This window comes from Lissotriton helveticus, chromosome 7 (assembly GCF_964261635.1).
Source record: "Lissotriton helveticus chromosome 7, aLisHel1.1, whole genome shotgun sequence".
In the NCBI taxonomy this organism is placed as follows: Eukaryota; Metazoa; Chordata; class Amphibia; order Caudata; family Salamandridae; genus Lissotriton; species Lissotriton helveticus.
The window spans coordinates 1,070,864,475-1,070,889,966 of NC_136068.1; the positions used below are offsets into that span (position 1 = coordinate 1,070,864,475).

General features: G+C 44.4%; 1 long non-coding RNA gene across 3 annotated transcripts in view; it reads left to right on the forward strand.

The window, feature by feature from the left end:
* Nucleotides 1–25,492, forward strand: part of LOC144767229 (uncharacterized) — a 353,258-nt gene that overhangs the window by 128,485 nt on the left and 199,281 nt on the right. For 2 of the 3 annotated variants that reach the window (XR_013598106.1, XR_013598107.1), the window contains 3 exons: nt 7,951–8,004; nt 8,303–8,354; nt 14,562–14,610. This is a non-coding gene — a long non-coding RNA (uncharacterized LOC144767229). Of the gene's footprint in view, nt 1–7,950; nt 8,005–8,302; nt 8,355–14,561; nt 14,611–25,492 lie in introns of those variants that run through there. The other variant, XR_013598108.1, reaches the window with a different exon arrangement.

Genomic DNA, 25,492 nt, shown 5'->3' on the forward strand with positions numbered 1-25,492 from the left:
TTAACCCCTGTTGGTTAAATGGGGGTGATGTCAGGGATGTAGATTGGGAGGAGGCAGGAGAGAAAGTCAAACAACATCAAATTAAGTACAAACAGTGGTACGATAAGAAACATGGTGTGAAGTTTCAAAGGTGGGAAGTGGGGGACATGGCGCAAGCCAGAAGGAACACTAAATTGGGAACTGACATCAGCAAGTTCTACTCCCCCAGCAGGATTGTCAAAGTGTTAAAAAATGTTGTACAGTTTGAAAATGGTCAATGGTGGAGTTTTGACAACATTGTAAAAGTGCAGCCATAACCCTTTTCTTTGCAGGAACTTTTTGTTTCCCCTGCGGGGAGCCGACCAAGGTGTTGTGAACTCGTACCTGTTTGTACGCCCAGTGGGTGCTCATTATAAGGAAGGGAGATGTGTTACAACCTGTTTGGTTCATTCCGTCCACCCCTGCTCCCTGACCCCTGTTGGGTTCTCCCGCTGTGAAGCTTGTTGTAGAATGTTGAGGTGTTCTCCAGTGAGGAGAGTGGATGGCCAATAAATGAGTTGTACTTTCTCCAGCTGTGTCCTGTTTCTTCAGTACTTCTCAACTGCTAACATATATGTTGTACAAAGGCATATGAACAAATCACCTGACAAGACCTAAGTCTCAATTTCACAGTTTGCAAATTAGTGCAAAGAAGTATTGAAAAATCCGCAAATTTTTCAACATTTGGAGTTAAATAAAGACTATTTGCATAAGGGGGCCCACAACACTGGTAAAACGTTCATAATGACTGCTTGATGTGCCATAGTTAGATGGGTGAAGATACTAATAGGAGAATCAGGAATTAGTCAAAATAGGGAAGGGTTCTGGCAAAGGCGACAAAGAGACAACAAGCATTTGCAATGCAACAGGTCTCGCATTTGCGAGATTTTGAGCCATTAGCATTGTTAATGACCATGCCTTTTATTTATGTGGGTACTCAGACAAAATATCGAAAATAAAATATCGTAAAGACAAAATATCGAAGTTAAAATATCGAAGGTAAAAAATATTGGGAAGCAAAAATATCGGATACAAAAATATCGTAATAGGTAAGTAAGTATAAATATCGATAATAATAATATCGTATGACAAAATATCGACAATACAAAATATCGTGTAGTAATGGAAAAAATAAATAGTATAGGAAAAAAAATAATTGTACATAAAAAATTGATAAAAAGGTCTATATTAAAAAATTAAAATATATTTAATACATTTTTTTTTTTTTTAAGCATATCTAGTTTTAGGAGCGGGTAATTGGGTTTATAGGGGATAAGGGTGGGGAGTGTATTAAAATGTATGTAAAAATACATAAAATAATAAAAAATATGAAAAAAAAGATAAAATTTAAAATAATATTTAAATTATTAATATTAATAAATAATAATAGATATCAAGTTTTAGGAGCGGGTTATTGGGTTTATAGGGGATAAGGGTGGGAAGTAATTTAAAAATAATTAATAAATTAATATATGTTTGTAATTTTTTTTTATTAATAATTAATTGGTAAATAATTAATATTAATTAGTTAATTAATTAATATATTTTGTACATTATTTTATATAATAATTAATTGGTAATTAATGAATATTAATTATTAAATTACTAATTATAATTTTGGACATAATTTTAAATAATAAATAATTGGTAATTAAATAATAATAATTAATTGGTAATTAATTAATATTAATTATTTAATTAATTAATATAATTGTGTACATATTTTTAAATAATAATTAATTGGGAATTAATTAATAATAATTAGTTAATTAATTAATATCAATTTTTACATAATTTTAAATAATAATTAATTGGTAATTAATTAATATTAATTAGTTAATTATATTAATTAGCTTCATTTAGTTAAATATATATTTTTTACTTATTGTAAATTAATTTGGAAAAAATAATATTAATAATTAAATTTATTTATTTACAGCTAATGTGCTAATATATTTACTTTATTGTTATTGTTAATTAATAATTAATTTGTAATTACATAATAATAATTATTTTTGGGTAAAGGAGTATTGTTAGAGTTCAGGGTCAGTTTTCAGTTTTTGGGTAAAGGGGTATTTTTTGGGTTCAGGGTCAGTTTTCAGTTTTTGGGTAAAGGGGTATTTTTAGGGTTCTGGGTCAGTTTTGGGTTTTTGGGTAAAGGGGTATTTTTAGGGTTCAGGGTCAGTTTTCAGTTTTTGGGTAAAGGGGTATTTTTTGGGTTCAGGGTCAGTTTTCAGTTTTTGGGTAAAGGGGTATATATAGGGTTTAGGGTCAGTTTTGAGTTTTTGGGTAAAGGGGTATTTTTTGGGTTCAGGGTCAGTTTTGAGTTTTTGGGTAAAGGGGTATTTTTAGGGTTCAGGGTCAATTTTGGGTTTTTGGGTAAAGGGGTATTTTTAGGGTTCAGGGTCAGTTTTCAGTTTTTGGGTAAAGGGGTATTTTTTGAGTTCAGGGTCAGTTTTCAGTTTTTGGGTAAAGGGGTATTTTTAGGGTTCAGGGTCAGTTTTGGGTTTTTGGGTAAAGGGGTATTTTTAGGGTTCAGGGTCAGTTTTCAGTTTTTGGGTAAAGGGGTATTTTTTGGGTTCAGGGTCAGTTTTGGGTTTTTGGGTAAAGGGGTATTTTTAGGGTTCAGGGTCAGTTTTCAGTTTTTGGGTAAAGGGGTATTTTTTGGGTTCAGGGTCAGTTTTCAGTTTTTGGGTAAAGGGGTATATATAGGGTTCAGGGTCAGTTTTGAGTTTTTGGGTAAAGGGGTATTTTTTGGGTTCAGGGTCAGTTTTCAGTTTTTGGGTAAAGGGGTATTTTTAGGGTTCAGGGTCAGTTTTGGGTTTTTGGGTAAAGGGGTATTTTTAGGGTTCAGGGTCAGTTTTCAGTTTTTGGGTAAAGGGGTATTTTTTGGGTTCAGGGTCAGTTTTTGGGTAAAGGGGTATTTTAAGGGTTCAGGGTCAGTTTTGGGTTTTTGGGTAAAGGGGTATTTTTAGGGTTCAGGGTCAGTTTTCAGTTTTTGGGTAAAGGGGTATTTTTTGGGTTCAGGGTCAGTTTTCAGTTTTTGGGTAAAGGGGTATTTTTAGGGTTCAGGGTCAGTTTTGGGTTTTTGGGTAAAGGGGTATTTTTAGGGTTCAGGGTCAGTTTTCAGTTTTTGGGTAAAGGGGTATTGTTTGGGTTCAGGGTCAGTTTTAATTTAATGTACGCTGGATTTGGTATAGTAATAATTAAATTATTAGAGTCCAACATATACTCACATTTAATATACAGTGCAAAATTTCTAATAAGATTGTTACATTATAGTAAGATAATGATACAAATTGTTCAACATGATTGTAGAAACATTATTTTTATTTATGTTTCACAAATAAAATGTTATTTCATAACAAAAATATTTTTATTACATTTGGTTTTATAAACATATTTTATAAACACAATGATAAGCAACTATACAGAAGCATTATTATTTTCATCCTTTTTGTAAAAAAAAGAAAATTATTTATTATCTCTTTTACATATTGTAATTTCAGAAAGAAATGTAGAAATAACAAAAGTATTTTTTCCACTTCATTTCAATACATCAAATATGTATTATATAATTCACACATTTTTTACACATTTTTCAATTATTATAATTTGTGACAATGTACTTATATTTCTAGACATTGTTAACATAAATATTATTCTTTTTTTAATATGTATTTATTACATTCATTTATATATTTGTTAATCAAATCATTGTAGGATTAAAGTAAATATTTCTTTACAATAATAGAAACTTAATGTTTATTTTTGCCTATTTAGTTAAGTATAGATATTATATTTTATACTTGGGACTATTTTATTGCATTTGGGTGCTTTATTTTGTAACCGGGTTAGGTCGTTTTGGGTTATTTGGAAGAAGGGCTGATCGCGGTTGGGAGACACTTCACGTCGCTTCGGGTAAGGTTTATTTTATATGTTTTATGTGTATTTTAATGATGTTTTGAGATTAGTGACCTTATATTTTGTGTTGTTGAATGTGAGGGAGTTATGTTTTAGATTTCGAAAACAGATAATTACTTATGGTATATACACGTAGTGTTAGTTAGTTAAATCATTATATATAGAGTGAATTTTAGTCTTTTACGGTATATCTACAAGTGAAATCATCAATTTTAATATGTTTGTACCTAATTACTAGCTAATTAATGTGGGTGGGAATGTCTGTTTTCTATGTTTTTGTCATAGGTGTACGCTACATCGGAAGTTCCGTTTTTTTTTAAAGGAAGTGTTTGTTTGTTTAATTCAACACTGCTTTACAAACACTTCTTTACATTTTTCGGTTTTGCTGGAGCGATTCTTTCTATTTTTCCAATTTTTCAGGTTTTTTATGGTTATTCGATGGCTCTGGACAACGTGGATGTCTTAATTTTGGAACAGTTGTATTTTTACATTTTTTTTGGGGTTAATTTTGCACTACCTGGATTACTTTGGTGGAGAAGGACGTTATTGGATTGACAACATGATTGGTAAGTCCTTGCTTTCTTATTTTGTGTGGGTGGGTAATGTTATTTTTATTATGGAATTGTTTTTTACTTGTTATTTAGTTTTAATGTGTGCATATATTATAATAATATCTCTATATATTGCATACATTAAATACTTTAGAAGCTCACGTTACATATTTTTGCATACCTAGGTGATACTTTTAGTGTTTTATAACATTTTGGGAATTAATTAGAGTAGTGTTTTGGCAATGATGTTTAGGTATTCTATGCCTTTTGTACTAGGGTAAAGTTTAACTTGTTCTTCCAGGTACTTGTGCATTTGTTTATTTTGCTTTGATGTTTTAGGGACAAGTTCAGTTACAGATTGGTCCATTCTAAATTCCTGGTAGCTCTGTTCTTTCTGTAGGCATTTAATGAAATGTTCTAGAGTTTGTTTGGTTCTGCCAGTTGATTGTACAAATGCATTGTGCCAACCTTCCACTGCATTGTTAGTTTTTGATTCTCCGTTAAGGGTACTTCTGTAAACGTTCCACCAGGGTATGAGGAATTTGGGATTTCGTCTGTGGCCAGATCTGTGGAGTCTGCCTACCTAGGTGTCTTCAAAGTAGTCGAGAAATGGACTTAATTTAGCTTCATTTTGTTTGTAGAAGGGGCTGTCTATAAGAATGTTGTAGTGTTCAGCTACGTCTGTTTCAGGGACATAAGCAAGTGCAATGAGTTTTTTAATTTGGAAAGCAAAAGATGAGTTTGTAGCATATTCGACACTTAGGGTAGTTTTTTGAAGGTGTCTCCATAAACACTGGTTTAAATGATAATAGCAGCCTTGAATGCAGGTATGGGGGTGGATTTTTAGGATAGTTGAGAGCATTGCTTGCTCAAAATCAAGAATGATTTTTTCAGGAAAAAAATCATTAGTTTTTTGTTTAATTATATTTATTAATTCCATATATGTGGAATTATTTTTGTTTGGTAATAGTGCATATAGCAAAGGTATGTTGCAGTTGTGGTAGAGGCCATGTATTGTGTATAATTGGAAAAATGGTTTGGGACAGATGTTAAATGTTCCATCCATCATCCAATGTTGGCTTTGCTGCAGTTTAACTAAATTCATATTGGTACCAAAAATTATAAGCCTTTTGTCATTGTTTTCGTTGTCGTAAACTATAAATGGTTGTTTATTTAAAGTTATTATTTGGTTAGCAGTTAAATTTATATTCTGATATGTTCTGGGAGATGGTGTTGTAGCAGTAGTAGCTTTTTTAGTTCGTGCTATAGTTCTTTTTAAGGAGAGGATATTTGGCATTTGAGTTGTGGCAGTTTTTGGGATTTTAGGAATGGCTTCTTTTAAAATTAAATTTGTTTGCTTTTGGGAACCTGTACTAGCTTCTTTTATATTTTCCAAAGCTGTTCTAACTTCTATTTCAGTAACATTAGGTGGATGATTGTGTTCCCTAGTATACAGTACTGTAGCTTCTCTAGTTGTTGCTCTGCCATAGCACTTGTTAGAATAATATTTACAACATTTCCAATTAACTTTCATGCCATATTGCTCTTCTTGTGTATAAGTGTAACCCATGTAGCATAGTAATAGTTTTCCTTTCTGGCTGGTCACAAATTCGGCTCCTTCGGTCATTTTGTACTTTGTATATCTATAAAATATATATATAATAGTTAATGTCAAATTAAATGTGATAAATAATCTATGTTACTGATAAGTAGGAATGTTTATACTTACGTGTTTTAGAATTTACAGCAAAATTAGGAGTTGCTTGCTTCTTTTGTTGGGGATAATTGTTTGTGATGTTGTTGTAGCTGTTATGAAAAACATGAAAGTAGTATATTATTAATTAATGTTTCGGTACATTTGCAATGTTAGAGCTCATTTCTACTACAAAAGTGTATCTTCATGATTCACATTGTGAAGATACTTACATATTTTTATTTTAGGTTGGTCTTTGCCAGTATAGTTGTTTCTTCAGCTTCTGGAGAGTAGTTTGTAGTGTTATCTTAAATAAAAAAGGAACATATGTGTTAGAATAATCACCATGTTGGTATGTTTTTTAATAGATTATCTGGTAATTATGTTCTTTAATATACTTACTTTGTGATTAGTATCTTTATTATTCAGAATGTGGAGTTCTGTATTATGTCTGTATATCTATTCGTTGTGTTTGCTCTGTAAATAAACAATATATAATAGAAAATAATTAGAACAGTTCTAAATGTTTGTATTGTTTTTCCACATTTATTTCAGTTGCATAATACTTACTTAGTAAAATGTATTGGAGAAATAGTACTGATGTCCTTAGTTCATTAGTAGTGCAGTTTTCAGTAGTAGAATCTACAGAAAAAAAGGAATATGTGGGGCAAAAGTCATTATTTCTGTGTGTTTAGATTTATGTGCACATAATGAAACAATGTGAAATTACTTACATAGTTATTAGAATCTGTATTCCTATGCTTTGTTCAGTTTTTTTGAGTAGAATATTCAGTAGTCGTATCTAAAAAAAATAGTTTCATATAATTATTTAGCATGTTAAGTAGTATGAATAGCAAAGGGGCACTGGGTATTTAGCAGGTAAGTAAGTAGTAGTAGCAAATAATGCAGTTTCTATTTTATTTACTTACTTAGAAGATGTGATAGTAGGTTGATAGTCTGGTTCTTCTAGTTGTTGTGCAGCAATTCGGATAGAGATAAATCTCCTTCAGTGACTTTTGGCAAGTAGTTTGTGTTTAGATTTTAATTGTTTATATAGGGGAGTGTCAGTAGTAATTACTTTGCTATTGGTTCATTTAAAAAATTAGGTTTGTGATTGGTTAGTTAGTATATTTGAATTTCAGTTGTGATTACTTTGTAATAGAAGTGAAAAACCAAAAAAAATAATAAAATTATACAAAGTAGTATAGAATATTTTTATATGTGTAGGTGATATAATTATACCAATAGGATATTTTTGACAAATTAATAGTGTGTCTATAGTATTAATTTAAGTATTGTGTGTTTATTTAGATGTGAAAACATATAAAACGTTAATTAATTATACAAACAGATGCATATAAAAAGTCGATATAGCTGATAATCCGATATTGAAGTGCACGATATTTTTGATGTCGATATTATAGTTAATGCCATTATTTTTTGTAGATAGCGATATTTTTGTTTTCCGATGTTAATGTAGTCGATATAAAAGTAAACGATGTTTTTGTATATCGATATTAAAAAAACGATATTTGTGTATATATCTAGTTAAGTATAGGAAGCCGATATATTTGATTTCGATATTTTTGCTCCGATATTTTTGTACGTCGATATTGTGAATGTCGATATTTTGTCAGACATTCATTTATGTGTTTTCAAAACCTTCAATAATAATAGGTATTGTCAATTGCAATGCCAATAGGTCAAAGTTTTAAAAATGTGAGACCTATTGCATTGTAAAGACTTGTTCTTCTCTTTTTACAGGTCACTCTTCTTCAGGTGGAAATCCCCAGGAGGATCGAAAGAAGAAAACAGATGGTGAGTACCTTGAAGTTTGTATGTTCTGAATAGGACCTGAGATAGCGTCCTCCACCACACCAAGAGTGAAATAGGATGCGGTTTCACACACTCCCTCGGGACTGTTGTGAGTCAGAAAAGTATTGGAGGAGGGCATTTCTTGTCCTTTTCCCCCCACTCTCACTCACACTGACACAGCAAAAATAAATAGTGGGTGTTATAGTTACAGGAAAAGAAACGTATATAAGAAAAGGTGTCTTAATTAGCCCAGTTGATTATATTCCTAAAGTCCTTCTGTCTGTTTTGTATTATTCTTCAGCCCGTTTCATGGGACCTGACCCCAAGGTTACCCGGCAGTACCTCTGTATCAGGTAAGACTGAAAATATAAACTTTCACCAAACAACAAAAATAACATGCCCGCTTTATACCTTAAACAACAAACCACCCTTGATATTGGGCTGCCCACTACAGGTATGCAATACGATGTGGGTTAAAACAAAAAAAAAATCCTTGACAGTATATTAAAGCTTTCCGACCCTGCTCCCTCGATACCCGCCCCCACAGCGTCCCTGTTTTGGATACAACCAGATATGGGTCACTCACCGCCCGTGCCCCAACTCTCCGGAGTTGCGACAGCAATTGCACATCTCCTGGGGAGAATCCACCAGTCTTCGCTCCACTCCTCAGGCATCTTCTTTTTGTCTTCGGAGCCTTCCTCTGTTTTCCCGCTTCCGCCGTTCGGCGCTCCTCGCAGGCTCCCATCCTGAGAGGTCTCCGACTCCTTGCGACTCTTCCTCTCAATCTCTGCTCCGACTTCCTCCTCCTGTTCCGCTGGGATCAAAAATTAGCTAGCATTCGTGCCAAGAATTTTCAATTCTATTAAGGACACGGAGGCGAGGATTATGCTTCTCTTATCTTTACTGCAATACACAGCAGCCAATGAAAATGCATATTTTCAGAATAAACATTATAAACAACTACATTGCCCATGATGCATACATATAGCCACGCCTCCAGAGTCCATAAGAACCCTCTGCGTGGTCCCATGATCCTCTTTCTTTGTAGAGAACGCAAGTCCCAACGGTAACATGAATAAGTCCATAAACTCCTCCAACGTGGAAGAACAACCAGTCTTCAGGCATAGACTCGTACCATCCATCTTGTTTTAGTCAGACTTCTTGTCTGAACCTGAAACAAATGAATTGAAACAACCGTAATCACTGTATAAACCAGATCGTCATAACAGTGAACATGGGCGGGTAAGCTTTTTACATTTAAAGCCGGGTGGGATAATCCTCGCCTCTGTGTCCTTAATCGAATTGAAAATTCTTGGCACGAATGCTAGCTAATTTTTGATTCTATTACAGGACCGGAGGCTTCAGATTATGCTAGTTTAACGCTGTCCAAATACCACAGAAGTAATATCTCCCACCGGCTTATAATAAAACGTTTTAAAAGTCGACTCTGAGGACCAATACGCATAATGTCCTGAATGGTAGAACCCAACATGTATGATTTCGAGGCCATAGCGCCTCTAACAGAATGTGCACCAAAAAATCTGTAGATCAACACCAGCTTCCTGCATGATGAATCTGAGCCATCTGGTAATGGTGGCAGCCGCCACAGGTCTGTACGGTTTTTGCAGTGCAATCAATAATTGGGAGCAATGTTGAGGTCTCAATGCTTTTGTACTCTCTTCGTATGTCTTTAAACAATTCACCACACATAATTTGTCATTTTCTGGAAAAGCATTATAGTCAATATGACGAGTCATTGTCTTGGTACGTCTTGTAATAGTGAAAGAAACCCCTTCCGGGGTAAACACTCTACCTGTAACGTCGAGTGCTCTCACGTCCGAAGAACGTCTGCACGCCGACACCACAACAACATAGCCAATTTTGCCGAAAGCTATTTCCTGGAAAGTACACTATTGCTAGGCCAGGTATTGAACAAGGAAAGAACTAAGGACACGTCCCAAAGACCTGAATACTTGGGTTTAGGAGGATTAGCAACCCGAATTCCTTTTAACAGTTTGCACACCATTGGATGCATGCCCACTGGTTTACCATCTACCAGCACATGTCCCGCTGAAATGGCCGATCGAAAATTGTTGACTGAACGATAAGCCAGTCCCTCTGCCGCTTTATCCGACAGGAAGTTTAGCACCTGGGAAAGCTCCGACCCCACGGGATCCAAGTGTCGTTCCACGCACCAATCCATCCAGTTCTACCAGGCCGAGGAATAGCGCTTCCTGGTGGAAGGTGCCCAGGCTTGCTTGAGAAAGTCCGAAGCCTTGTCCGCAACTCCTGGCATGTGCCACTGTTCCCTGAAAGCCACCATGCCATCAGAGTGAGTCGTCCGTCCATTATCATTGGATGCCGCTCCTGATGAGGGCCCAGCAATAACGAGGTCGACTCGAGGAGTAACCTGGGGAGATCGCAGCTCCACTGAAGTAACATCGGAAACCACGGTTGGGATGTTCACCATGGCGTCACCAGGACAATCTCTGCCTGTTGCCTGATCACCTGTGACATCACTCTGGGGATCAGTAGGAACGGGGGAAACGCATATTGAACTGCGCCCGACCATTCCTGTAGGAAGGCATCGGTCGCCTGAGCCATTGGATCCGGCCTCCAGCTGAAGAACCAGGGTAGCTGACAAGTGAGTCTGGAGGCAAAGAGATCCGTCCGAAACGGACCCCATATCTGATGAAGCCATTGAAAGACCTCCGGCAGCAACATCCAGTCGCTGAAGTCTCTGAGATGTCTGGAATTCCAATCCGCCACCTGATTGGATTGTCCCGGAATGTACTCCGCAATCACCGAGATCTGGTGATTGAGGCAGTAGTGCCAAAAGTCTTTGGCTATCTCGACAAGAAGAGACGATCTCGTTCCGCCCAACTTGTTGATATACCTCACTGCGGACACATTGTCCATGTGCAGGAGGATGCAACATGAGGTCTGCCTCGGGGATAGTGTTCGGATGGCGAACGACTCTGCGAGCAACTCTAAGCAATTTATGTGGAGAGACAATTCCTGCAGAGACCATCTTCCGCCTGTGAAGATGTCGCCGCAGCGCGCGCCCCAGCCCCAGCGGCTGGCGTTGGACTCTATTACCACCTCTGGTTGAGAACCGAAAATAGCTCTGCCGTTTCAGGCCTCGACGTGACTTAGCCACCACTGTAGCTCGGTCCTGACCTCCTGCGACAGTGGGATGACATCTGCGTACGAAAACCCTTTCTGAATGTGTCTGATCTTCAAGCGTTGAAGGGCCCTGTAGTGAAGGGGGCCCGGAAATATGGCCTGAATCGATGAGGCCAAGATCCCTACTACCCTGGCAATGGCCCGGAGCGATACCGTTTGCTTGCTTAGGAGGGACAGAATCTCTTTCTTCAAATCTCTCAGTTTCGCCTTGGGAAGACACAACTGAGCCGACCTGGAGTCTATTGTGAACCCGAGGAAGTTTATGACCTGCGTTGGGTGAACCACCGACTTTGCCAGGTTGATCACAAACCCTAAGCCCTGGAGCAGCGTAGTCGTGAGGTTCAGATGCTGTAAGAGGGTGACCTGGTCCTGTGCCATGATCAGAATATCGTCCAAGTATATTATCAGCCTCACCCCTCGCTCTTGAAGGTGAGCGATCACCGGTTTCATCACCTTGATGAAGCACCAAGGAGCTGACGAAAACCCAAAAGGAAGGGCCAAATATTCGTACCATCGGCCGTCCCACCTGAATTGGAGGAAGCGACGATGCGGTCTGAAAATCGGAATGGATAGGTAGGCGTCCTTGAGGTCCAACCGGACCATCCAGTCGTCTCCCTGAAGTAAGTCTGCTAAGAGATGGATCCCCTCCATCTTGAAATGATTGTAAGTGAGGAATTGATTGAAATCTTTGAGGTTTAGAACAAGCCTGTTCCCACCTCCCTTCTTTTGTACAAGAAACTGTTGCTGCAGAAACCGTGAGGCCCCATGTCGCACTGTGCTATCGCGCGTTTCTGCAGCAACCCTGCAATTTCTTCGTCTATAAACTTGCGATCTTGTAGGGAAAAATGGAGACTCGCGGGGGGGAGCGGTTTGAAAAGGAGAATAGAAATCTAAGTGAAAACCCATGACTGTTTGCAACACACACGCGTCTTGTGTCAACTGCTGCCACTGTGGTAGACAGTGCTGAGTTCGATCCCCCAAAGGAAGAGGCGAATGATCTGAGACACTCACCTGTGGACTGCTGGGCTTTGAAGTTTGCCCTGTTATTTCCGTTCTGGAATCTTCCCTTGTTGAAGCCTCTGCGTGATGGGTAGAAGGTACCTCCACGAGTGGAGTCCCAGTCCCCTCGGCCACGACCAAAGTTGCCTCTCTGGGAGCCTTGCTGGAAACCGCGGCCTGACGAGCGGCCCCTCCCTCGTCCGGCCCGATTAAAAACACCCTGGTGGAAGACCCTCTTTATTCCGGATTGTGCCTTGTCCAAGGTTGTAAATGTGCCCACGTACTTGGAGATGTCATCCTGATGAGTAATGACTTCCTCCGTTCCGCAGAAATTGCACAATTGGCGCTTCCAATGAGGCATATGGCCCGTTGGGTCCATCCCGCCAGGATATCTGGGTCTATTGAAGAATTGCCTTCTTTGGCTGCCAAGGCCATCTCTAAGAATTTTGCCAAAAGACCCACCACATCGACCCACCACATTGAGCATCTTGGCTTGACAGCCACGCCAAGCGCGGTCGAGGCCTCGTTTAGGGTCTTTTGAAAATTTCTTCAGGAATGTTAATAGGCTTGGTCTATGTCAGGCGTTTCTGCCACCTTGTCTGGTAGATCGGGGTTTGGGCATTCGGAACGCAGTCGATTGCGCACCTCCCGAGAAAAACCCTTTCGCAGATTCTCATGCAAGTAATCCGCAACCTCCAAAGGCGCTGTCCAGTCAGAAGATCGTGGGTGCATGATGTCTGAAGGGTCAAAGGTAAAGGGAGGTGAGGGGGCCGCCGGGGCCAATGGAGGCGAAATCTTCGCCTTCTTTGGAGGGAGAGGGTCCTCCGAGGTGTCAGTATCGGTGTCTGTGTCCGTGTTCGTTGTGGTGGAATCCGTATCGGTATAAGCCGTTAGTTTAGCCTTGGCCTGACCTCTCATATAGGAATGGTCGCTTGCCCCACTGGCGGGCAGCCTGGATAACGCCTGGGCATGTGGCCACTGTTTGGCCTTCGCTGAAACCTGACCAGAGGTTGAAGCCTCTGACTTCCGCTTTTGAGGCTGCTTGCCGTAACCATGCCGCCTAGCGAAACCTTCCAACTGCTTCCTAATAGGCCGCAAGGCAGTAGCCAGGGCCTGCTGGACGGTCTGGGAGACCGTGGTCTCCATTGCTCTACTTACGGAGGACTGGACAGAGGAGTCCAGTGCCTCCACCAAATTATCTTCTAGGACAGCCTCCTGCTGTCCATCATAGGCCTCCTCCTCTTCCTCATTCTCATCAGGGTATTTCACCCAATCGTCCATAGTCAGGGTGGACTGAATAGTAAGTTAATAATATCAAAGGAGATGCTGATACCGCAATACTCCAGCCACTAGGAGGGGTATTGAGGGGGGCAACCCACAAGCACACTAATGGAAAGTCTGAAGTTCTTAGAACTACCCCCTCAGCAAAGCTGTAATCATAGAGGTCAGAGACCAGGGCCAATTGAATTATATATATATATATATATATAACGAGCGTGTGCCCACTCTGCTGGCCGATATTTTCCAACCTTCACAGGCGATTTTCAAACAGGGCGGCAAACCGAGACCTGAAATGTGTTTAAATGAGCCGAGGAATCTCACTGAGGCGCGCCGCCCAAACACGCCCAAAACCAGCCCAAAACCAGCCCATTTGAGCGCATTTGAGGCGCGCGCGTCAGCCGAGAGCCAGCCGGTGCCTGCGTGAGACTGAGGGCGATGAGGGAAGCCCAGACGCTGCCAGTAGAAGGCCCCATGAAGGAGTGAGGACGGCCGCCACCCTGCCCAGTCAAGGACCGTAACCTAGATGCGCTATCAAGCGTCGCATCACTGGCGGGAGAACTCCGCTTCTATGAGGCCACACAACGAAGCTTAGAAAGGCTTAAAACCCGGAATAGACCGGAGCGCTCGCTCCTGAGGTGAAAATCACGGGTCACAACCCCTGAAGGCAATTCAAAGCAGTCAATCACCCCTTAATCAGTGACAATCATCAAATACAATGAAATCCCCATGCAAAGCAGAGTGAGGGAACATAAAATGGAGCACTTAACTCTTGCTGTGAGCAGCAAAGAAAGAGGATGATGGGACCACGCAGAGGGTTCTTATGGACTATGGAGGCGTGGCTATATGTGTGCATCATGGGCAATGTACTTGTTTATAATGTTTATTCTGAAAATATGCATTATTATTGGCTGCTGTGTTTTGCAGTAAAGATAAGAGAAGCATAATCTGAAGCCTCCAGTCCTGTAATAGAATTACCTTTTCTCTGCCCTGTGGGGTCCCGTATTTGCCTTTCCCTCTGTGTGCTCCTCCTCCTTCCTGCATGGGAGAGGCCGGGAGGAATGGTTTAACCCGTTTTTTTCTCTTTTGTTCCCCAGGTCCCTGATGGTCCCAGCTTCCTTCTGCGGGAACACAGAGTTACCCACGGTAAGTAATGTATTTTGGGAGACTCGGGGTCGAGCTCTCTCCCACAGCTACATTTAATCTCTTTTATCACCACCGAAGGGGCGCTTAGGTTTAAACGCATACCTTTTAAGTTGTCATCAGCGTATGCAGTTTTTCAGCAAATTATGTAAAGTTTATTTTGGGACTTGACTAGAGTCCTGTGCTTCCAAGACTATTATTTGGTTCCCACTCAGAATAAAGAAACACATGATAGAAGTCTAGCCAAGGTGTTGAGTATTTTATGGGACAAAGGTGTAACTTTGAAGGTAGAAAAATGCAAGTTACGGGAATCAAGCATGGATTATCTTGGTTTTTGGTTATCTGGGTGAGGTTCAGAACTTAAAGAGAGCTAAGATGACTCTCCTGTATGTGCACTGGGGGCACTAGCCACAGCCCTTAGCACTTCCCTCAACTCCCCTTCACAACCTAGATAATTTTGTAATGACAACTAAAGTTGTCCTTTATTCCTTTATTGCACTTCTCCACAAGGCCATTATTTCTAGGATGGTACAAGTATTTCATGTTTCACAAATAGTGATTCTAAATAAAACTCAAATTTCTTTGAGGTCAATTATGTCCCATAATTGACCTCAAAAACCCCTCGGCAACCTTTCGGCACTGAGGGATATGCACTGCAGTGAATTTGGTATTTGGCAGTGCTATTTCTTAGTGCAAAATGCATACATTTTTGGATGCAAGAGTGCATTTTGTGCTAAGAAAATAGCGCCAAATGCCCACTCTGCCTCATCGCGGAATTCTAGCAGAATCTTGCGGAATTTTAATGTAATTCCACAGAATTCCTCTGAATCAAATTCAGCCCACACCTTTGTGCTCCCCAATGCAAAATGAAGCAAACATTTGTACTGTAATACAGACGTATCTAGAGTTGGTCATGTGTCTGTGAGTTTGCCGAATAGAACAAGTAAGTGCAGGGTTAAACCAAGATAATGAGGGCAGGCAACTTTTGAAAGTATCAACCCATTCTGTTTCGACAGAAGCAGCAGTTTTTGAAAAATCACATCTAGGGTGTCAGGGTTGCGCCACCTTTCTGATCCAAGATGAAAAATTCCAGTTAACAGATTTAGGCCCTGGTTACAATCTTGTCGGACAGGGTTACTCCGTCACAAACATGAAGGATATCCTGTTCACCAAATTACAATTCCATTATGTTCTATGGAACTTGCAATACGGTGGATGGAATATCAGTCACATTTGTGATAGAGTATCCCATCCGCCTAGATCATAATCAGGCCCTTAGTACGAAGAAAACAACATGGCTGGTTTGTGCAATAGTAATCAAGTGTTATGCAAAGTATTTCATTTTTATTTGACACAGTTTTTTCATATCTTTCCATTAATTGTTTGATTATAGACTTTAACAACTTTGAGTCCTGTGACATCAGTTAACTGTTAGATGTTTAAATTTAGTCTGTCTCGCTATAGCCAGATTATGTTTTAAATGGCGATAGCGTTCCCTGCGGACTGCAGCCTACAGACGCAACTAAACTTCTGTATGTTCCACAAATGGACCATTCAACTAATGGTTCACCTGGCATCTGTAGAAAGGGAAGTAGAGGTTGGGCAGCTGTGTCTGATAGTGCTTATATGAATGGTTCTTCATTCAGAAGCATTGTTCTCTTGCTATAGTACATCAAAATCAGATGATAAAATGCTCAAAAGTTGAATTGTCAGGAAACTGACGTGTACTAACGTTATCGGTAGAGTATTCATGCGATCACCCATTCCACCCTGTAACCCTGAACTTGTCACTAGAGTTGTTGAACCACATGGAGCAAATCCACAAAAGGCGTGCCGGTCACTGAAGTACAACTGATTACATACATTTAATGGCATTTAGTTATGATTTTTTTTATAACTTTATTTTTACATTTTGAATCATACCATAGACATACAGAGGTGTTCTTTCGAAAGGGAAGTAGAATGGTTCGCTGTTTCATTTTGTGCATGACAAAGAAGAACTAAACACAACAATGAATATCATATTAGCATCACATCCCATCTCACAATGACACAATAAGAATATTCCATGGCACACACACCCCCAGTACTGCTGAGAGGATATGGGCAAATCTCAGGAAGGGTCGCTCATGGTGGTTGAGTGGACTTTGGAGAGTCTAGTATCAGAAGGCAATCTCTCAGCGGCTGCCAAATATCTTTCAGGCAGGTGGTGGATGGTTGTAGGGTTGCATACAGCTCACTATTAGTGTCACACTATATTAGACTCTTTATCCATGCCACTACCGTAGGTGATTGTTTGCTCCCGTAATGACTGGCTACCTCCTGTTTGGCTAAAAGTCATGCAATGGCAACATTTTAAAGCAGAGATCATGTACATTGTCCAGTAGAGCTAATAAGGGGTAGGGTTCAAGCGCAATGTGTGTCATCGAAGCAAGTCCATTGAATACCTCCCTCCAGTATGGTGCTATATTATTACATGTCCAAGCCATATGGGCAGAGTCTGCGGCCTCCGAGTGGCATTTTGAGCAATCTTACGTATGGGCGGAGCCAATGTGGGCCAATACTACGGGTGTGACATAAGCTCTGCAAAGAAATGTATATTGTATTAGCTTATGACGATGGTTAAGGGAGATGAGGCTCATCTGTGCACAACAGGCAGTTCAAACTTTGCTATCAAGGGATTCCCCAAGTCCGTCCCCCAAGCAATCCTGAGTTTGGAGTCTCATGTTAGTAGAAGGCCTAGACAGGAGTGGTATATTTTGCGGGTGAGCCTATCTCCTTCCATGTCAGTGATCACTAACATCAGTGGCGTTAACTTGGCTGGGGCCAAGGGGTAAGACTGGATCTGTGCTGTAAGTGCACTATGAAGCCATCAGAGCACAAAATGGCCATGTGGGTGGTGTCTTTAAATCATGCGTCTTGCATATTGGGAAAGCATGTCATCCGGGAAAATGTCTTCGAATGAGTGTATATCAATGTGCCCTGGACCAATCGTTCCTGGGTGGTGGGAAGCCAGGGGTTGTCCGTCAGGGGGGTAGCAGGTGAGTATAGCATCCTACCACCCAGCATCCCATTCAGCCGTCTCCAAGACCAGCAGGCTGTAGACAGTGTTTGTATATCATCTGGATCTAATGCGAGGACTTCTGGTAGTAATGCTGTCAGGTGCATCGGAGCCGCGAGGTCTGCCTCGGGTTTGGAGTATGGTATGTGGGCATCGGTGTGATACCAGAGCCTGTTATGTTATGTTACTGCCATTTGTATAGCGCAACAGCTGCCCCAGCAAAGGGGCGTCCTGGCGCTGTCAGCAAAGCAACTAACACGGAGGGAAAGGCAGAGACTACACAGTGGGGAATAGATATGTTTTTATGGCCTTCCTAATGTTGTATAGCATTTTAGGACCCTAGTGTAATTTTCCCGATTCATGCCCTTATATAGGTATAAATCACCTTGTCCTTATATAGGCATAGAAATCATAACCATATTTAGACATAACCGATCCAGTCCAAATACGGCATGGCTACTTCCACTAGTTCCGAAAATCCACAACGATTTCTTGGAAAACTCAGCTTCAGCAGTTAGGGACTTCCCTTGCTTGAATATTGATTTGTCCAAGAACTCATGGAGTTTTCAAAGAAAGGAGACTTTTTGATGACGTTATTATGTCCACCTTTACGTCAAACCCAGCACCTTCAAGGTATAAATATGTCCACACTTGCCCAAGCAAACACACGGTGGTTTGGAGCAGTTCGACTATCTACTTGCCCGACTTGAGGGAAAGTGTTTGCCACGGTGTATACTCTCTGTTATGGCACTCCCTCGATGGGGTTTCTGCTGAACATCCTGAAACATATACAGAATGAACCCGGGGCAGGTCGTTCCCTAGATTTGGGGATGAAACTGGTTGGTAATTTTTACGGTTGACTGAAATAATTCATTTTAAAAAAAAAAAAAAGATTTTATTGTCTGAACACACATATAATGCAAAGCTCCGATATCCGGAATCTACTGCAACCATCAATAAAGCAACAATATCAACAGCAGACTTTTATAAGCAACTCAAAGCCCCCCATCTCTCCCCCATGCGCTGCTACCAATTCTTAAATGCAATAAAATGTCCATATCAAAACCTGCCATGTCCATCAAACATCATACGAAGTGTGTCAAAGTCCAACTATCCAAGTGTCGGGAGGGCAGCCCCCTCAGACGGAGGTTCCAGGTCCAGACCACGGTAATCAGCCCACCTCTTGCAGATTTTATAATGCTTACTGAGGCACCCCCTGGCCCTAAAAATAGGTTGCTCTAGCCCCATGCAAAAGTCCGTGCTATTCTTCCAGGCAGCCAGTGGCGGAGCTTGGGGCGCCTTCCAAGCTTTGGCAATGTCTTGTTTAGCTAATGTGAGGCCAAGGAGTAATGAATGGCTTTTGTACCAGTTGCTCCCACCCCTTCCATGACATGTAGCAGAGCCAATTTTGGATCACTGGGGAGCTCCCAGGCCAACACCTCAGACAAGCATCGAAACACCCTATCCCAGAATCTCCGTAGCGCTGAGCATCCCCATGTGGTGTGTAGCAGTGTACCCACTTCCGACCCGCACCGGAGGCAATCAGGGGAACCAACCATACCCGCCCTCCACAAGCGCTGTCGGGTAAAATAAGTGTGATGTAAGTACTTAAATTGTATCAGTCGCAGGCGAGTGGAGATTGCTGCTCCCCTAGGGCTCGCCAGGGCTTCTGCCCAATCCTTGGCTTTCAAGTCCCCAACGTCCTGCTCCCACGCGGACTTAAGTCTATTTAAGTCAGAAGAGCAATGATGGACTAGTGTTTGATATATGCGTGAGATTTTCTTATCCGGTAATTCCCCCGTGAACAGTTTGGCCTCTAGTGGACTAAATTCTGGAAGTTGCTCCAGGTCAGTCAGGTAGGGCGTCAGGGCATGTCGAAACTGAAGGTATTTAACACCATTGATGCTGCAGATATTCCTCTGCTGTGCTGGGCCATAATGTTAATGGGTGTGGTCATGATGAGCTCAACTCGTCGTGAGCACACGAGAGGTGTACCTCATGACGAGCTGAGCTCGTCATGAGCATCGAAGGGGTTAAAAAACTGGGTGCGGGGCCTTCCGAATTCATCTTGTAAGTTCTGAAAGTATTTCAGGGAGTAGCCCGACATCACATCGCGTAAAGTGGAAATTCCTACCGCATCCCACCCCCAAAAGCCCATCAACGTGTCCATTTGGGGCAGAGGACCATTTCGGCAGAGAGGGGTTTCCTGGGAGAGCACATTCCGCCAACCCATTCTGCGCAGCGCTTGCCTCCGAACGCAAAAAACTACCTGCGTGGCAGAGGGGAGGAAACCCCGAAGCGGTGCCGAGTACAGCAGCATATGTATGGATGCCGAGCCCATAAGGAACCGCCCGACCGCGTAGGCCGGATCACCCCTATCGCCGTACCACCAGTCGTTTAAGACCAACAGATGCGCTGCTTGGTAATACGAGATAACATCTGACGTGGCTAGCCCCCCCCCCGTATATGAAGATAAAAAGCACGTCCGCAGCGCCACGCGCGCAAGCCCCCTCTCCAACAGAAACACACTGAGCGCCGAGTTGATTTGTCGGAACCAGCGGGGCGAAATCCTATGTGGGTGGTTTTGAAATTGGTACACTAGGCGAGGGAGTGCCAGCATCTTGAAGATGGCAGACCTGCCATGGATAGTCAATGGCATCCGGGACCACACCTTCATATCTTCGCACGTGCGATCCCAAACTGGGTTGAGGTTGCGATCGCGGGAGGCGGCCGCCTCCTCTGACAGGAATACTCCTAGGTATTTCACCCCTCCCAACGCCAACTGAAGGCTCGACGCCCACTCTCCCACACGCTGTTGATCACCGAGCATCCACAAAGTTGACTTGCCCGGATTCATATAAAGGCCAGAGGTTTCACCGAAGATCTGTAGAATGCGCAACAGCCGCAGCCCCGAGCGATCTAAGTCGGTGAGGAAAAATAAGACATCATCAGCATATAACGCAATTTTATCAGCCAGCCCCGCCGACCACCGAAAACCTTTAAGTTGGGTGTCAATGCGCACCCACGCAGCAAGGGGCTCCATGGCGAGTGCAAATAAGTAGGGGGAGGGGGACAGCCATGCCGCGTCCCCCGCCGAACCAAAAAGGAACGAGAGACCGCGCCTCCAACGCGCTCCGAAGCTGTAAGGTCTGTGTATAACAACTGAATATGCCAGGAAGCGCGGGCCGAAGTTAAGGCGTCGCAATAAAGCAAACAAATATTTCCAGCTCAGGGAGTCGAAAGCCCGGTCCATATCCGCTATAAACAGTGCCGCCTGCTCCCCCAAGCTCCTCCAGGCAGATATCGCAACCTGGGCCCGCCTAATATTATGACGAGTAGCCCTCTGAGGCATAAAACCCGCCTGGTCTGGGTGAACTAGGTCTGTGATATGGGGCTTGAACCTAGTGGCCAGAGTCTTAGCCAGGATCTTGGCTTCCGTATTAAGCAATGATATCGGGCGGTAGGACGCATGACTCTCCGGAGGTCTCTCCGGCTTCAGAAAGACCACCACCTCAGCATGCCGCCAATCCGGTGGGAGCACACCGCCCTCGCACGCCTCCTCCACGACCGGACAGAGACGCGGGCCCAACTGTACAGAAAACCGCAGGAAAAATTTGCAAGGGACCCCGTTGGGGCCCGGCGCCTTACCGGGATTCAGCTCACCTTGGGCCGTGCCCAGTTCATCGTCCGACAGGGGCCGGTCCAGGAGGTCCCACACCTCGTCCGAGACCGCTCACGGGGGGAGGTAGTCTATGAACCGCTGGATCATATCAGCCGCAAAAACACTCGTGAGGTGCGTACAGTCCCTCGTAATACGCAGTGAAGCTCTCCGCAATTGCGGGGGGCTCAAGTATGGGCTCCCCCCCAGGATCTAAGATTTGGGGCAGCGGCTGGGCATGTAGGGTGCCCTGACACAGGCGGTGTAGCATCTTGCATGATTTGTCCCCCCACTGGTACACACGGCTACGGGTGGCCAGCCAGGCCTGCCGCGCCTCCTCCATCAAAACCGCAGTGTACTGCTGTTGAGCTAGGACTAATTGCCGTCTGGCCGGACCACCGCCCACTTCCCGACTTCTGCGCTCCAGCGCCTCCAGATCCGCTTCGCGCTGCACTAGGTCCCTCCGCCGCTCCCGACTGGCCGCCGCGCACTAGGAAATATCAACGCCCCGCAATGTGGGCTTTAGGGCCTCCCACAGGGTAGTCGAGGACTCTACAGAGCCTACATTAGAGGTCAGATAGTGATCTATTTCTGTGGTCATGTGTTCCCTGTAATCGTCCTGCAGCAGGTGCCAAGCGGACATGCGCCACCGAAATGGTTGCCTGGCCGGGCCCACGCTAAACGTGATGACTACCGGTGAGTGATCAGAAAGTGCTCTTGGCAGAATAGCTGCCGTCAATATTCTATAGGCCAACCCCCTTGGAACGAAAATGTAGTCCAGTCTGGAGAATGCGTTGTGCACCGTGGAGAAGTATGTGTATTCCCTACGTGAACCATGTTTGTATCTCCAGGTGTCCACCCAGTCAAGGCCAGTAACCAGGGTATGTAGTTTGGTGGTGAATCCCCCCACACCCACTCCCTGTTCAGCTGCCCCACTCCGCCACCTATCGCATCCCAGTTCCATTACGTCGTTCCAATCCCCCCCTATAATGGAGAGGGTGTCAGGCTTGTCTCCCCTGAGGAACATGAGCTTCTCCACAAATGACCACTGTAATGGTGGCGGGGCATATACACAACCAAGGGTCACTCTGTCTCCCCCCACCCTTCCCTGCACAAAAACATACCTGCCCTGCGTGTCAGTCCAGAGTGTATCATGTACATAGGGAACCCTACTGTGTATAAGTATAGCGACCCCTCTAGAGCCTCTCGTAAACCCAGAATGGTACACGTGGGTGAACCCAGAGTGCTGGAGACAAAGCGCCTTCGTGCCAAGCAAATGAGTTTCTTATAGCAATAAAACATCCACCCCAGCCCTCTTAGCATATTGGAAGACCGCCCCCCGTTTCACCTTGTTCAATATTCCCCACACATTCCAGCTCAATATACACAAAGAGCCAGGGCCTACCCGCCCTCCTTCCTCAGCAGTGGACATATGACATTATCAGTATGGAAACTACGGGTGTCCCCGTGGCACAGCATGCAGAGTGCATGGCAATTATGAAGCAGGAAAACATGCGCAAACAGTTACCCTAACCCCAAACACCAAACCCCCCCTCCACCCCCCACCCCGTACCTCCCAAACATGGAAGCACCTGTCGCGGTCGGATTGTAGCCTAGTCCCCAACGGGGGAACAAGAACCACCCACTCCAAGGGATCCCCCTGTAACAACCCATAAGAACAGGGCTTTCACTCCCTCCCACCCACTCTTGCTGGTTCGGGCGCCCAGCCCTAGAAGACTACGCACCTAAGCATCCATGCATATCATACATACAGTTCTATACTGGAGTCCCAGGCTTTTACGCCACATCTGATTGCTGGTCCTGTGCCGGATCATCCCGGCGAGATGCTGAGCCAGAGCGTGAGCTGTGTCCCGATTTTGATGTCCTGCGATGGCGCCGCTGACTCCTGAGACCCTCCCAGGCCACTCCACTGGAGGAGGAATACGATTCTCCACCCCGGGCCACATTGACTCGAAGTTTCACCGTTTCATCCGTCCATTGGAAGACTTCCTGTGGGGTATCAAAAAACAGTATACGGGATTGATAGATGACTCGCAGCCGTGCCGGGTAGAGTAAAGCGTACTGGAGCTTGAGGCCCCGCAGGGGGGCCTTGGCTGCAAGAAAAGAGTGGCACTGCTGCTGCACCAGCCTTGTGTAATCCGGGAAGATGAGGATGTTCGTATTGTTATATGCCGCAGAATGGTGTCACGATCAGAGTAATTTAGGAATTTGGCTATGATCGGCCGCGGGCATGCCCCAGTCGGGGGATTCTGCATAAGAGCCCGGTGGGCCCTCTCAACCACAAAGCAGCGGGATAGAACGTCCGCGGGGAGCCAGCCCTCCAACCAAAAAGCGCTCGACATTGTCCCCCTCACAGCCCTCCGGGAATCCCACGAAGCATAGGTTGTTCCACCGAGCGCGCCCTTCCGCATCCTCGACCCTCATGGCTAGGCCCTTCAGTATTTTTTCCATAGCTGCAACCTTCTTCTTCAACACGGACACATCATCTTCCACCTCAGAGAAGCGAGTCTCCGCGCCGGTGATGTGCTCCACCTCATTCCGCAGGTCCTGGCGGAGTAAGGTAACATCAGACCCCACGGCCCCAATCTTGGCGTCCAGCATGTCCCTTGATTGCGTTATGGCCGCCAGCAACGCCGCATTATCGGGTGCCAAGGCCTGCGACCCCCCGGTACCAGCAGCCTGACCCACCTCCGTGAATTTGTCGAGGGTCCATTGTTTACCATGGCCACCACCAGCGCGATCCCGCGTCATTGTGGCTGCGCAAGACGCTCCGGGGGGTAGGATTTCCCTCTTCAATGCCCGTCACTGCTGGCAGTTTCAGAAAGCGGCCAGGCCCACAAGGCAGTCAATAGGCCGTCGTCTACTAGCTGCAGGCCGCTCGGAGTCGATGGGCGCAGCCACAGGGGCGGACCCTGGGCAACCAAGGAGGCTATGGACCGGGACACCGGGCCCCTCGGGCAAGAGCGCAACTTCAACCAGCCCCAGCAGCAGCCCCAGTGGGCCCCCAGCAAGCCCGCCACTCCACAGGTCCCAGGGGTTTGTCACCCGTCTTCCACCGGTGCCCGATCCAGCCCCCTAGCTCCCCAGCCGCAGAGAAGGACCGTTAGCCCGGCTGGTCAACACGGGAGGGAGAGGGGAAGAGGGGAGGGCCGACGCACCCCACCGCTCCTTGCAGGCCCACTCCACTCACCGCAGTGCAGAGATCCCACCAGAACCCACCGGGCCCGCAACAACCAATCCGGCCAGCCTTCACGAAGGCCACCGACACCTTTCACCGCTATGGGGCTCTGTCCATCGGAGATTGGCACCACGGGCTCCTTCCTCACTCCGTGCCCACACGAGGATGAGTTGGCGCCGCAAAATGGCGGCTGCCCCCACCGGGCCGCCCTGAAATCAGAACCCTCGCTGCCCCGCTAGGCACCGCCGCACTCTCCACCACTCTCTCGTGGCGACCCAGCACCTGCAATCCCCAGGGGTCCAGGCGCGCTCGGCTCCTCGCTGACTAGAGTGAGCCGCGCTCCCGTCCGCAGCCGCCTCTCCACCTCGCGGCCGCCGCCGGCCGAATGTTTCCGGTCAGGCTGCACAGAAATTGAGGCCCCGGCTTCAGGCCTAGCCGGACCTCGAAGGCCACTCCGCTGCGCCGGATCACCACGAGTCTCCCGGGGCCGCAATGTAGCTGCCGCCGCCACCGGGTGATGCCCTCAGGCCAGACGACCTCGCAGGACAGTTGAACGCCCTTGTGGATGCTTAGGGCCAGGATAAGGTGACAGGATAGACGGTGGCTGGTCGGAGCTCTCGCTCTACACGACCGCCATCATTGCTGGCTAAGCCACGCCCCCCTGAAATAAATATTTTGATTTATATGGTTATCTCTGAATAATTCTTTCTAATGTTAAAGGTGAAGCAGCTTTCCTGGCTATACTCCAGCAACTTGTGACAATTGCGGACAGTGAACGCGAGCTGCCTGTTATTATTTCACAGGGGTATACGTTCTTAGGACATAATAGTTTAGGCACCAGACCTTCGGTTTCCACTCTTTCCAAACCAGCTTCTGACAAAGAAGCTTGCCCTGCCCATGAATTTCCAAAGAAACCATGGGATAAATCTAAACAACAACAACCACAACAAAGAAGTAGACCTCGTGG